Source organism: Hemitrygon akajei, chromosome 2, assembly GCF_048418815.1.
Source record: "Hemitrygon akajei chromosome 2, sHemAka1.3, whole genome shotgun sequence".
Classification (NCBI taxonomy): domain Eukaryota; kingdom Metazoa; phylum Chordata; class Chondrichthyes; order Myliobatiformes; family Dasyatidae; genus Hemitrygon; species Hemitrygon akajei.
In genome coordinates this window covers 3,994,082-4,009,396 of record NC_133125.1, presented here as the reverse complement: position 1 = coordinate 4,009,396, position 15,315 = coordinate 3,994,082, and the positions used below count along the sequence as shown (strand labels likewise).

At 41.4% G+C, this 15,315-nt stretch overlaps 1 long non-coding RNA gene across 12 annotated transcripts in view; it reads right to left on the bottom strand.

Annotated features, from left to right (window-relative positions):
• Positions 1–15,315, bottom strand: part of LOC140738766 (uncharacterized) — a 57,484-nt gene that overhangs the window by 25,729 nt on the left and 16,440 nt on the right. For 9 of the 12 annotated variants that reach the window (XR_012101450.1, XR_012101451.1, XR_012101447.1 and 6 more), the window contains one exon: positions 7,159–7,251. This is a non-coding gene — a long non-coding RNA (uncharacterized lncRNA). Of the gene's footprint in view, positions 1–7,158; positions 7,252–9,617; positions 9,657–15,315 lie in introns of all 12 variants that reach the window. The other 3 variants (XR_012101443.1, XR_012101446.1, XR_012101455.1) reach the window with 1 other exon arrangement.

Sequence of the window (15,315 nt, the reverse complement as noted above, 5' to 3'; positions counted from 1 at the left end):
AGTCAATACTTTGGGCTGAGACCCTTCTTCGTGATTAGAAAGGAAGGGAGAAGACACCAGAAAAAGAAGGTAGGAGTAGGAGGAGGGGAAGTAGGTGATAAGTGAGAGCAGGTGGGTGTGAACAGTAAAGGGCTGGAGAGAAAGAAATGTGGTAGGAGAGAGACTGAACCATGGGAGAAAGGGAAATCCGAGGGGCACCGGGAAAGGTGATTGGCAGATGATGAGAAGAGGTAAGAGGACAGAGTAGGGGATAGAAGAAGAGGAAAGTGAAAAAATACTATATTGTATTATTTAAGATGCGATGCCAATGCTACTGTAGTTCTTGAAGAGTTAATGTGGAGGTACTATTTCAATCTATGACACAGTGACAGAAACAATGATAACTTTTCTCTGGTATATACCAACTGGGTGACACACTCCAGATGCTTTTTTCCCCCTTTCTGAAAATGAGGCCTTATTTAAATCATCTGCCTTAAGGCAAGGGGTCCCAATTCACCCAAATCACATTGGTTCTGTCCAAGTTAATGTCTTCTTCACATACAAAGTACTGTTGAGGTGAACAACACAGGACGCTACATCTCATCAACTTGCTGGGAGAACATGCTTATGGCAGCAACCAACAGTCAAACTGCCAAGCCAGACAAGTAGCATATAAAAGCAAGGAAGTAATGCTAAAACTTTATAAGGACTATTGTGAGCAGTTTTCGCAGGCCAGCAGGAGTTCACAAGAATGATTCCAGGAATGAAAAGGTTAATGTACGAGCAGTGTTTGATGGCTCTGTGCATGTACTTGTTGGAATTTAGAAGTATTAGGAGGTTCTCACTGAAACACATGAAATATTGAAAGGCCTAGATAGAGTTGATGTGGAGATGATGTTTGGCACAAAATAATGAAAATCTGTGTTTGCTTTTCTACCTTGGCACACTGAAGTTTGTATTTATTTATTTATTGGGATGCAGCACAGAATATGCTTTTCCCACCAAATCCCGACTTAACCCAAGCCTAATCATGGGACAATTTACAATGACCAATTAACCCACCAAGCGGTAGGTCTTCATGGAAATCGGAGCACCTGGAGAAAACACACAATTCCACAGAAAATCCTTACAGAGGACTTATAATTCACTATTACCAAAATAATTTCCATGCAATTTTGGATGAATATGTCAAATTATGCACAGATGTTACAGGTACAGTTTAGAAAGGAAGATTATCTAAAGTCATAAATGCCAGAGAAGTGTCAAGATATTTCAAATGTCAAGATGGTGATTTTGGTTTTTGAAGATAGAGTTCCTTCTAAACTCCTGTACAAATAAAGAGTGTCAACTTGACATATCAGGGCAAAGTTTGTGACTTCAGACAACTTTCCTTTCGGTTATGAAAGAGGAGGCGTGCCAATGGAAAAGGAAGAGCGCCAATAAAAGTTTCAGAGGATCTAGAGCAAGGAAAGTTATGGTTAAGAAATTGATTGTGAGGGGAATGATAGAGCTGCTTAGAGGAACCTGATCATGAGGATTTGGTCAATGGGGAGAAGCTATGAAATGAGATACTCTGGATATTCAAGATGGCGACGTGACGCAGCTTGCAGCAGCCACTCCGGAACTGATTATCTGTTATTTGTGAAGTGGGGTGCCGTGAGCAATCATAATCGATTGAAAACGGACGTGGGAGCACAGAGAAACATCGGGAAATTCCAGGAAGACCTTCTTCTTCATTGCTGCTGCTGTTGTGAGGTCCGGGACTCTGCTGGGAAGAACAGGCCCCCAGTCCTCGGGGTCACGTTGCCGATGGCCATTGGCGGGGCAGTCTTAATGCGTTCGGCAGAGGATGGTGCTCGGAGAAGCTGTGCCTGAGGGGATGGTCGGCGGCTCGGAGGTTCAATGGACTCGGAGTCCTTTCGACGGACTCAGGTCGCTTTCGGTGTGTGCTGCGTCTGCGAGGCTGGTTTCGACGGAGCTTTAATTGTGTGCTGTGTCTGTGAGGCTGAGTCCGGCGGCGCCATGGAAGTCTATAGTGGGGCTATTCCCTTCTGCCGCCGGCGTGGGATGGCGAGTCTGTCGGGACCCTGGGGACTTGTGGAAACTGTGGTGATTTCTTTTGAACTTACAGTCCTTTAACATCTTGGACTATTTTTACTGTGCCTATAGTCTGTTTTTTTTATCAATTATGCTATTGTTTGCACTGTTGTAACTATATGTTGTAATCATGTGGTTTTGTGCAGGTCTTGTAGCTTTAGTTTTTGGTCTTGTTTTTGTCTGGTGGTTTTGAAGCTCCTTTCCAGGGAACGCAAAAGCAAACCAGGAAATGAGGATTATGGAATAAATCAGCAGGCAAGAAAACTGTTTATCTAGAAGTGTCTTCATGTTCTCACTGAGTGGAGAGCAGATTCAATGAGCCATACGTCCTACCTCCTTTCCTATTTCTTATAGTCATTATTAGTTCTTACAGTTAGAGTTGGGCATGAGAGAACAGTGAGATAACCTAAAACAATATGGATAGAGATGTGGACAGGTGGAGATGAGCCCTCTGATTGGTCCTGGAAGGCCAGCAATATGGACAGGCAGAGACAAGCACTCTGATTGGCCTTTGAAGGCCAGTGATGTAGGCAGGTGAAGATGAGATCTCTGATTGGTCCTCGAAGGTCAGCGATGTAGACAGGTAGAGACGAGCTCTCTGATTGGCCCTCAAAGGCCAGCGATGTGAACAAGTGACTAAGGACATCCAGAGACAAGGGAAGCAATATGGACATGGATACAGGAGATATCTGCAAATGAGGCCTCTGCATGGCCCTCGAAAATCAGCGATGTGGACACGTGATGAAGGACACCTGTGGATGTCAAGCCATCCCTGAAATCAGATGTTCAGTAAGCAGAAAGCACGAGGAGGTACACGAGCCAGTCAGTTGGCAAGCCTGGAATTCAAGCTCCTGTCATCTGTTAAACTGGAAGGCAATAACTGAAGGCCTGTAGACTAGAGATTAGATGCACAGTGCCCTGTTCCAGAGTTAGAGGAATTTCCATAAGTGTGGGTGAATGGGAGGGAGGAACAGAACTTGTCTGGCTGTTGTTGTTTTGTTGCTTCTTGTGTTTTGTGTTGTTCTGCCAAGCTCAGTGAGCATGCCATGTTGGCACTGGAATGTGTGGCAAAATTTGCGTGCTTCCCCCAGCACACCCTGACGGTTTTCATTTTTGGTTGTTGACGCATCTCTCGGTATGTTTCAATGCACATGTGATAAATCTGAATTTGAATTGGAGATAGGGGACATGAAAGACTGCAGATACCGGTACCTGGGCCAAAGAAAACAAACTGCTGGAGAAACTCTTTGGGTCAGTCACCAAAAGAGGGAAATTTAAGTGTGTCAGTGGGGACATATTTTTTCCAATGTGTTAGAGTTCAAAGTAAATAAAAAGATCATTATATACAGGAAAACAGCAGCAGTAGCCAATTCAGTTCAAATAAATCTCAGTGAGATCTTGAGTAACGCACTGGATCAGGTTAGATAAGGACAAAGAGGGTGGCAGGGTGGAGATTCATCTCTATCAAAGGAGTTATAAGGTGCTTCTTCTCTCCACTAGCCTGTAGGTCACCCTTGGGCAAGGTGTAGCACCTGCATAGCCCCACCTCATGTGAAACCATGAGAGCAGGTAGTGGATAGTCGAATGAGCAGCTGGTACGTATCACAAGTCCTGGTTATGTGACCACTGACACCAGGCAGACAATCTCTGAAGAGTATTGATAGTGGATGTGGCTACCTGTTTTATAAAGACACTGTACTGAAGAAGGCAATGGCAAACCACTTCTGTAGAAAAATTTGCCAAGAATAATCATGGTCAAAGACAATGGTTGCCCATGTTATAAGAGACAGCATATAACGATGATAAACGATGATGGTTGCAGAAATGGATATGTGAAAGACGGCATAATGCATCTCCTGAGGTTGCAGGGCTGACAGCTATGAAGAGAGGAGTGAATGGTGAATGAAGAGCAAACCAGGGAATCCCAATGAGACATCCCAGAGGTACTGGTGCGAAAGGACCATAAAAGCCCTCCCAACCCCTTTCTCCTGCCCTCTCCCCATAACCTTTGATGCCCTGATAATCAAGAACGTATCAACCTCTGCTTTAAATATACCCAATAACTTGGCCTCCACAGCCATCTGTGGCATTGAATTCCACAGATGCAGCCCCCTGTGGCTAAATAAATTCCTCGTCATCTCTGTTGTAAATGGACATCCCTCTATTCTGAGGCTGTGACTTCTTGTCCTAGACTCATCCACCATAGGAAACCTCCTTTCCGTGTTCAAATCTATGCAGACCTTTGAATATTCAATAGGTTTCAAAGTCCAATGAGATTCCCTCTCATTCTTCTAAATTCCAGCAAATACAGGCCCAGAGCCATGAAAAGCTCCTCATAAATTAACTCTTGTATTCCTGAGATCGTTCACTCTAACATCAGAGAAGATACGGGGTAATTAGAAGAAGTGATTGGAGTCTTTACAGGAAATAGGGTAATCTGGATGAATGTCCAGTCAGGATAGCTGTAAAAATCTGTAGGGCTTTTACGGATGTTGGTCACAGACTTTTTCTCTGAGGTGGAGATAAACAAGAAAAGAAAGGGGTGAGTTAAAGATGACCCGTATGAAAGTGAGAGCAAACAGAAATTGGTAGTAAATTTAAATAGTTTTGTCAAGTTCTATAAGGATCAAGGGAGCAGCAGCAATTCATTTGAATATTTATTGATTTATTTGATTTAGTAATACAGTGCGAAGAAGGCCCTTCGAGCCACACCGCTTCAGCAATGCCACAGCCCCGATTAACTGTAATCTAATCATAGGGTAATTTACAATGATCAATTTACTTACTAACCGGTATGACTTTGGACTGTGGGAGGAAACCAGAGCAACCAGAGGAACCCCACATATTCCATGGAGAGGACCACAGGCTCTTTACAGAGGACGCTGGAATGGAAGTCCAAAGACTAACTGCCAGAGCATTGCACTAACTGTTACACTACCGTAATATATTCAAGCAGAAGTGTTGGAAGTAAACCTGAGTAGACTGTAACATAAATATTCCTTGTACAGAGGGATTAGACGTACTTGGAGAAGGTGAGTCAGTTAGTGCCAGGAAATTGGAAACAGTCAGTGGGCAGAGGAGTTGTGCGGTGTCGTGGATTAAGTGAGAAAGAACAAAACAGGGAAGAAAGATGCTTCTGCATTTCTGTAACTTTCTATAGGAAAATTAAAAAGCTGCCAAGAACTTATCACTTCAAAGGAACAGTCACAAACAAAGCAAGATCCACAAAGAGTTCTAGTTCAAGGAAACAATTACCATTTTGTATTCTGCATTTGTACTTTGCATTAGAACTCAGTCCTTTCGAACAAAGTGAACATAGCACCATGGTAGTGTAGTGGTTAGTGCGATGCAATTACTGTTTGGGTTTTTGGAGTATGGAGTTCAATCCTAGCATTGTCTGTAAGGAGTCTGCATGTCCTCCCTGTGGAATACATGGGTTTCTTCCAAGTGTTCCGGTTTCCTCCCACAGCCTGAAGGCCAGTTATTAGGTTAATTGGTCATTGTAAATTGCTAGAGTTCAGTCAGGGGGGCTCCTGGTCAAAAGACCAGAAGGGCCTATTCCATGTGGCATCTCTAAATAAATAAAATATCAGTAGTTCAGTGTTGAACCACAATCTCATAGAAAGACCAAGTGAAAGTCAATGATTATCAGTGGAACAGCATGAAAAAGTGAGATAAAACAAATCAATTTGGCTGAAAGATGATAGTTATTCCACATGTGACTTTACCATTAAACTAATTGAAGTTCCAAAGTACCGAGATACCAGTCTCTGTTAAGAAATACCCACAATATACTTCACTAATTATTTGGTGCCTTTAAAATAATTAAAATGCAGAAGAGTTCTGATGGGAGATTGCTGCCCTGATCATTGACCCTGGTTCAATTACACGGGAAAAATAAATGTACATCTGAATCTGTTTTCATCACAGATGCTGCTTGATCTGTTGAGTACTTCTATTATCTATTAAAACAAATAAGCTGCCAGTTTATACAAGATAAAGGAAGTGAATTGTAGGATGCCATGTTTATTCTGTGCTTAATTAAATACTGGCGTGTTGGGAGACTGATGTTGCTCAGTGCTATTACAGTGTAAACTGGCCAGTAGCTTCCAGAGACTGAATTTGTTAAATTGTCAATCAGAAACATTAAAGTGCTGTGAAGTATTGGTACTTCAATATATAAGAGATCAGAACTTGGCAGGAAAGTTTTACTGTATGATCATTCAACTTGTATTATCATTTTAGTATGGGTTGACATGACTTAGTTAATGCTAAAATATCTTTCTACCTTTTTAAATTGCTTTGGAATCTTATTTTGTCATATATTAATTCCTGAAAATATGGGAAAAATAAATATCCTTCATTAAATTTGTTTCAGTCACCTTTCCTTCTCTTCACTCTGTTTGAACCCTTGAACACTACCTCACTTTATTATAGCGCAAACACGAGGAAATCTGCAGATGCTGGAAATTCAATCAACACACACAAAATGCTGGTAGAACACAGCAGGCCAGGCAGCTGCCTTTTGTGTGTGTTGTTGTCTCACTTTATTATATATTATTTCTGTTTTTGCATGATTTTTAATCTATATAAAATATGTATACTATAATTGATTTACATATTTATTTACTGTTATTATTTTCTGCTATATTATGTATTGCATTGAACTGCTGCTGCTGTTAACAAATTTCACAACACATGCCGGTGATAATAAGCATGATTCTGATTTATGTATTTCATGCAACATTAAATTTAACACTTTCGTTCACCCTTCCTGTTTCATGTGCTTTATTAATTATTTGCTGCTAATTAACAATTTATGAATTTGATTGGCTAAGGCAGGACGTAGTTGATTTCCCTGTTCAAATAGATCCCAAACTCCTGTGGAAGACATTTAAAGTAGCTGATGAATAGAAAAATGAAAGAAAATCTATGACCAAATGTACATATAACAAAATCCTTATCACTCACTAATTCTTGTCACCGGCCTCCAAATTTAGGGCAGCATGGTAGTGTAGTGGGCGGCACAGTGACCCGGTTTCAATTCTCGCTGCTGCCTGTAAGGAATTAGTGCATTCTCACCGTGACTATGTAGGTTTCCTCTGGGTGCTCCGGTTTCCTCCAACATTCCATAGACACACTGGTTGGGAGGTTAACTGGTCATTGTAAATTGTCCTGTGATTAGGGACAAATAAGATTAGATCAGGGGATTGCTGGACAGCATGGCTCAAAGGGCCAGAAAGACTTATTCCACACCGTGTCTCAATAAATACCTAAAAGCATTTTTGATTTGGAACACAAGAGCTGCTGGTAGTCCAGAGTAATATACACAAAATGCTGCAAGAACTCAGCAGGTCAAGTAGCATCTACGTAAGTAAATAAATGGTCGATGTTTCACGACTTTCATCAACTGTTTCTGCATTTCCATAAAAAATGTCTGGCCTGGTGAATTCCTCCAGCATTGGAGTGTGTGTTATTTTTGATTTGGGGCAAATTGTAAAGACCATAAGACATAGGAGCAGAATTAGGCCATTTGGCCCATCGAGTCTGCTCCACCATTCAGTCATGGCTGATCTTTTTTTCTCCTTCTCAACCCCAGTTCCTGGCCTTCTCCCCATAACCTTTGATGCTATGTCCAATCAAGAGATGATAAATTAATTAAGGGGAGTGGTTAAAACGCTTACTTACTTACTCTTTAAACAGTTTAATTAATCATTTGTACAATATTAAACTGGTAAAAGTTTAGAATGTCAGAATATGGCATGCTACAGGCATGCCAGAGATACTGATAAGCAAGGAGAGGCTGTTGCCTTTTTAACTACTGTTCTGTTACTGTTGTTAACAATTTTGATTGCTCTTGATGCACCATCAATAACTCTCGGAGACGTGAGGCGAGATATAGGCTTTTATTCACTGGAAGAGAGCAGTCAGCAGCAAGAGAGCACCAAACGACATCCTGGAGACTGAGGGAGGAGCAGTGCCTCCAATCGCCTTTATACAGGGGTCTGTGGGAGGAGCCACAGGAGCAGTTAGCAGGGAGGGGGGTGCATGTCCAGACAGGTATATGTAGTTCACCACAGCTCTGTTACAGGGAAGATGTGATTAAAGTGGAAAAAGTGCAGGAAAGATTTGTGAGGATATTGCCATGACAAGGAATGGAGCGTTATGGGCTGAGTGCAGGAAGGTGGGACTAGGTGAGAGTAAATGTACGGGCATGGACTAGAAGGGCCGAGATGGCCTGTATCCGTGCTGTAATTGTTATATGGTTATAAGAGGGCCCAAGTTATAGGGAGTCAATTTTAAACATTAGTGAAAAAACGGTTACCATCCACTTTATCATAGGCTAGGCCTTTATTTCATGGGATGTAGGAGAATACAGGGTGACCTTATTGAAGTGTTTAACTTTATGATAAGGTGGATGCTAACAGTCTTTTCCCCAAAGAAGAGGGGTCCAAATCTAAGGGTCATAAATTTAAGGTGAGAGGGGGAAAGATTTAAAAGGGACCTTAAAGGAAGTTTTGTTTTTTTGCACAGAGAGTGGTGAGTAAATGGAATGAGATGCCAGTGGAAGTGGTTGACGTGGGTCATTAGGAAGAGCTTGGAAAAATACATGGAGGGCTGGCGCTTAAGGGGATCTGCACCAAACGTAGGAATTGGCACAAGCTGGAACAGGCACCACATATCCTGAAGTGCTCATATCACTGCTGTATTGCTTGATAATAATAATAATAATAATAACTTTATTTATATAGCACCTGTCATACATTAAGTTGTAGCGTCAAAGTGCTTTACATAGATTGTAAATATCAATAAATATAGTCATAAAATTATTAAACAAAATCTAAAATCATAAGTAAAGACAAACATTATATAGAATAAAATATAATCAAATATTTAGGGTAGTACAGTAGTGGAGTGGTTAGCACAATGCTTTATTTTACAGACAACCAGGGTTCAATTCCCTCTGTTGTCTGTAAGGAGTTTGCATGTTCTCCCTGTCCTGGTCCAGTTTCCTCCCATAGTCCAAAGACATGGTCATTGTTAGTTGGTTATTGTCACGTGATGAGGCTCGGGTTAAATCGGGGGTTGCTGGGTGGCGTGGTTTGAAGGGTTGGAAGGCCCTACTCTGCACTGTTTCTCAATAAATCGATCAATAAGTAACATTAGCTAATTATATGAACATAATCAACAGTAATCCAATAATCAGGCCAAATTAAAAAGTAGGTTTTTAGAGGTGTTTTGAAATGTTCCACAGTTAGGAGAATATTCCAGATTTTTGGTGCATTAGAGCAAAAGGCTGTATCATCAATACTTACATGCTTGGGTCTCGGAACACCAAGCAAACCAGTGTTCAGGGATTTAAGTTTACGATTAGGGACGGAAGAGGATTGGCACTCCAAAATATATGGAGGAGCTAGATTATTCAGAGCCTTATACAGAATTACAAGTATTTTTAAATTGATCTTCAAGGACACAGGCAGCCAGATGACTCGAAGACAAAGAACCATGGTCAACAATTAAGACGAAAACAAAAAGCTTACATGAATGTGTAAAAGTAGAAATCCTGTGGCCTTAGAGTTCTACAGAAAGGGAAAAAATAAGGGAAGTATTAAACAGAAAAATGTAAAAATACTGAGATACAGAACTTGAGATTTTACACGATACATTACAAGAGGAGAGACTAATAAAAGGGACGATAAAAATGGAAAAAAGTCCAGACAGCACGTTATTGCAGCAGTTAGTGTAATACTACTACAGCACCAGTGATGTGAGTTCAATTCCCGCCACTGTCCGTACAGAGTTTGCACATTTTCCCTGTGCCCACGTGGGTTTCCTTTGGGTACTCCGGTTTCATAGAAAACCTACAGCACAATCCAGGCCCTTTGGCCCACAAAGGTGCTGAACATGTCCTTACCTTAGAAATTTCTAGGCTTACCCATAGCTCTCTATTTTTCTAAGCTCCATGTACCTATCCAAAAGTCTCTTAAAAGACCCTATTATGTCCGCCTCCACCACCGTTGCCGGCAGCTCATTCCACGCACTCACCACTCTCTGAGTAAAAAACTTACCTGACATCTCCTCTGTACCTACTCCCCAGCACCTTAAACCTGTGTCCTCTTGAGGCAACCATTTCAGCCCTGGGATAAAGCCTCTGACTATCCACACAATCAATGCCTCTCATCATCTTATACACCTCTATCAGGTCACCTCTCATCCTCCGTTGCTCCAAGGAGAAAAGGCTGAGTTTACTCAACCTATTCTCATAAGGCATGTTCCCCATTGCAGGCCACATCCTTGTAAATCTCCTCTGCACCCTTTCAATGGTTTCCACATCCTTCCTCTAGTGAGGCAACGAGAACTGAGCACAGTACTCCAAGTGGGGTCTGCCCAGGGTCCTATATAGCTGTAACATTACCTCTCGGCTCCTAAATTCAAGTCCACCATTGATGAAGGCCAATACACCATACAACTTTTTAACCACAGAGTCAACCTGTGCAACTGCTTTGAACGTCTTATGGACTCAGACCCCAAGACCCCTCTGATCCTCCACACTGCCAAGAGTCTTAACATTAATACTATATTCTGCCATCATATTTGACCTAGCAAAATGAACCACCTCACACTTATCTGGGTTGAACTCCATCTGCCACTTCTCAGCCCAGTTTTGCATCCTATCAATGTCCCGTTGTAACCTCTGACAGCCCTCCACACTATCCACAACACCCCCAACCTTTGTGTCATCGGCAAAAACGTTTCCTCCTATATTCTAAAAGACATACGAATTATTAGGTTAATTGGTCACGTGGGTGTGATTGGGCGGTAGGGACTCAGGAAGGTGGAAGGGCGTGCTGCATCTCTAAATAAACTAAAGTGAGAAACAATGGATGATGGGAGAATGCCACATTGCTTCAGAAATCTTCAGCTACTATCATTACAGTAACTATGGGAAAAGCACTATTGGAAAATGGGAGCATAAAAATGTTGTGAAGAAGAACTTTGTCACATTAAAGATGTTATTGTTGTGCATTTCTGAGTGATTTGTTCTTGATTGTTATGAGAAAGGAGTTTTTTGTCAGTTATTCAGTAAAGACTAAAGTGTAGTCATGTCCTGTAAATACATGTAATCTGAGTTCAGTTGATATTTCGGAACAAAGGTGGTCAATTATTTTAAATTCATAGAAGAGTTAGTGGTGAAAGCTAATATTCAAAGAATTAAAATATTCTGCTTATTAGTAAACCAGCATCGTGTATAACATACAGTACTGTGCAAAATTCTTAGGGTCATATATTCATATACATACACACACACAGCGAGGGTACCCAAGACCTTTGCACAGTACTGTACTTGTCGAAATGGACCAGAGAGCAAGTCTGTAAATCTGGCGAGTGTAAAAGATGATGGGAATGGCAAGGGCGGAGCTCTGTGAGAGGGATGTGGGACAGGTAGCAGAGAAGGAATGCTGGGGTGGGGGGGATGGCATGGGTGCAGACACAGCCAGCTCTGAGACACCAGACAAGGTCATTTGGTTCCGAACAATTGGTTATTAATTATTACAGCATATCTCTCTGGTGCTTCCCGCTCCCTCCTCTCTCCCTTACCCCTATTGCCAACCATGATTCCCCTCTCCCTTCCCCCTTGCCACTCTCAGTCCACAGTAGAGACCCAGATCAGAATCAGGTTTATTATCACTCACACATGTCATACAATTTGTTGTTTCCACAGCAGCAGTACAGTGCAATACAGAGAATTAGTACAGTACAGTGCAAAGGTCTCAGGCTCCCTAGTTATATATATGTGCCTAAGACTATTGCACAATTCTGTACATATTATAGGAACTGTCCTCATTTTACAGCCAAGATACACATCTCATTCTTTATTCAGAAGCAAAATGTTCTGTCAAGTTTCCTGAATCTTATGCTGTTAAGCAACTCAGTTTGTAACACTTTTTTTCACCAGCAAGGGATGCGATTGCTTCTGCTTCCTGCAAAACATTTGGTCTGAGTGCCATCATGATTACTAATGTGTGGATATAACTGTTCTAAAATGCCTTCTAGTAGACTGTAGTCTCATAAATGAAATTAATATTTCTAATTTCTCAAATTTAATGTTGATCTGAGAAATATTACGAAGGCCCTCCGCTGACTGGGGTTGACCGTGGATATTGCACCTTAACTGTCTATGTTGCATGCAAGCCAGGGCCTGCTGATATGCAGAGCAAGCACCCCTTCTCCACGCAGCCGATGAATCTAAAGGAACAACAGAGACTGATATAGTTTGGCACCAGTGGCATCGCAGGAGTTGCCGGTCAGCATTCAACTCAATGTAGGACTGACTTAGGGACTCCAGCTCCATATTTCTCCTTGGGATTTACTCCCGAAACCTTCCCATGAGCAGTTATAGCCACAAGACAGCAGAGGGTGAAATCAGAGTTTTCCTTCTCATAGATGAGTTGCCAACCACGGCTGACGAGCTCCATCTGCTCGAAATGACTGGTGTTAAGGTGCCAGTAACCTGCCTTTGCCCCTTCTCCTGTCAGTAGAAACGGTTCCGTCGGGCTTAGTAGCTAAGCCACATGTGAAGGCCAGGAGCTGGACTTGGTCGTCAGAGGCTATTTGAGATGCACACCACCGGGAGCTTGTCCACACTAGCTCCCATGTCCATAACAACCTCAAGGAACCAAAATATTACAGTGCCCTTGGTAAATTCAATAAAGAAGATGACTTGAAAATTAAAGCCAAAGGGTCCTGGCCTGAAATGTCATCTGTACTTTTTTTTCATCGGTGCTGCCTGGCCTGCTGAGTTCCTCCAGCACTTTGTGTGTGTTGCTTGGATTTCCAGCGTCTGCAGATTCTCCCTTGTTTGTGATTTGAAAATGTATCTGTGCAAGTAAGGCAGCACCCTGCTGCAGTATCCATTCCTGATGAGAGAGAGGGAGATGCTGAGAACAGGTCACCTCGGCTGCTGCTGCAAATCTCCCAGGGTTCATTAGAAGGGTCTTGGAAACAGGTTGACTGCTTGCCCTTTTAGCGATCAAATATGAAACACTGCAAGGTGACCATAAAGGTTAGAACTTTTCTCTTAGGAAAGGAAATACTATAAGAAGTAAAATATAGTAGGGAAAGCATTATCCAGTCACAGCTGTTTTTAATCTCATCTTCTTCTTCTTAAGCCCGTCACCCACCCCTACAGGGGCATAGGCCTCCGACAGCAGCTCGCTAGAGTGCTGTATCCTGGGCCGCTCTTTTACATTGTCTCCAGTTGTAACCCATTTTGTTGGTGGTATCCTTCCTCTCCCAGGGACCAGGACTTTGGAGCTTCTGTTGGCATTTCTGTAGCTCTGGGATTTTACAGGATGGGGTTGCTAGCCCCATGCCCATCCCTCCTGCTCTCACAGTCAGTCCACTGCCGAGTCATTAATCACTAACGTTCTTAGAAATGATACAGATAAAATATCTGTCAAACGTCCATAGAAAACTTCATAAGTAAAATTTTAAAAATAAAAATTTTGATGCCAAATCATCTTCTAAAGGTAACAAAAAGTATTTCCATTGATATTAAATCAAGATGATGATTCCAGGAATGAAGGGGTTAACATATGAGGAGCGTTTTGGTGCTTTGGGCATGTACTCAATGGAATTTAGAAAAACGGGGTGGGGGGGGGGGGGGAATCTCATTGAAACTTACCGAATGTTGAAAGGACTAAATGAGGTGGATGCGGAGATGTTTCCTGTAGTGGAGGTATCCAGAACTAGAGGGCACAACCTCAAAAATGAGGGGTGACACTTTAGAACAGAGGTAAGGAGGAATTTTTTTTAGCCAGAGAGTAGTGAATCTGTGGATTACTCTGCCACAGACTGTGGTGGAGGCCAAGACTGTGGGTATATTTAAGGCGGAAGTTGATCGTTTCCTGATGGTCAGGGCATCAAAGGATATGGCGAGAAGGCAGATGTTATGGGGTTGGGTGGGATCCAGGATTAGCCATGATGGAATGGTGGAACAGACTCAATGGGCTGAATGGCCTATTTCTGCTCCTATGTCATATGGTCTAAGATCTGGCAGAATATTCTTGGATCAATGTCCTTACACTTTCATAAATCTGAATATTGCACTCTTCATGTCCAGCAATGACTCAAGCTTACAAGCTATTTAAGTGGAAAGAGAAAATGGCTTGGTATAGTAAACAAAGTTTCCAATAGACCAACAGCAAGTATCTAACAGATATATCTGAATGTTGCAGACCAGTATTCTGGTATGAGATTAGGTGTTTTGTACAATACCCCATGACAAAGCATTAGTACTAAGTACTATGAAAAACTAATTGTCATTTAATCATAAGAAAAAAAGAATAGCAAAGTTCAAAGTACATATATGCCACCATATACAACCCTGGGATTCATTTTCTTGCGGGCATTCACAGTAAATGCAAGAGGCACAATAGAATCAGTTGGTAGGTTAATTGATCATTGTAGATTGTCCTGTGATTAGACTAGGGTTAAATCATGGAATGTGGACCTATTCTATATCATATCTCAATCAATAAAAAATCAATGTATGACCACACCTCACAGGACAAACAATCAACGTGCAAAATTCAACAAACTCTGCAAATGCAAGGAAAGAAAGAATGAAAGAAAGAAATACTACGTACTAATAATAAATAAATAAGCAAAAGTATTAAGAGCTTGTGATGAAGAGTCTGTGAAAGTGAGTCCATAGGTTGTGGGAACAGTTCAGTGATGGGCCACGTGAAGTTGTAAGAAGATACAATTGAAATCCAGTTTGACCAACTGCAAACTGATCAATTTTAATATTCCTGTTCAATCAGATTCCAGGCTCCTAATTTAAGTAATTATCTCTACAAAAGGACTTGTTTCTGTGCTGGACCATGCTATGACTATGACTCTAATTATCTATACAATAATTTGTGGTTTAGATGTGATTACTGGAATTAAAACACAATACAAGCATTGGCAATCAAATACTAATCAAAATCAATAATTATGTCCAACTTCATTTCCAATTCTCTTTTATTATTCTCTGTTTGATGTAAACAACTGCTTCTCAAAATTCTAAGAGTTTTATACTTTCTGATTTTATTGTATATCAGGTTTGTTGATATGAGTTAATATATTATTTATTTTTAATGCATGATTAAACCTACAGTAATGATCGATATATTGATGAAATAATATACATCTACACGCAGTAGCATTTTATTAGTTACCTCATTGTACCTA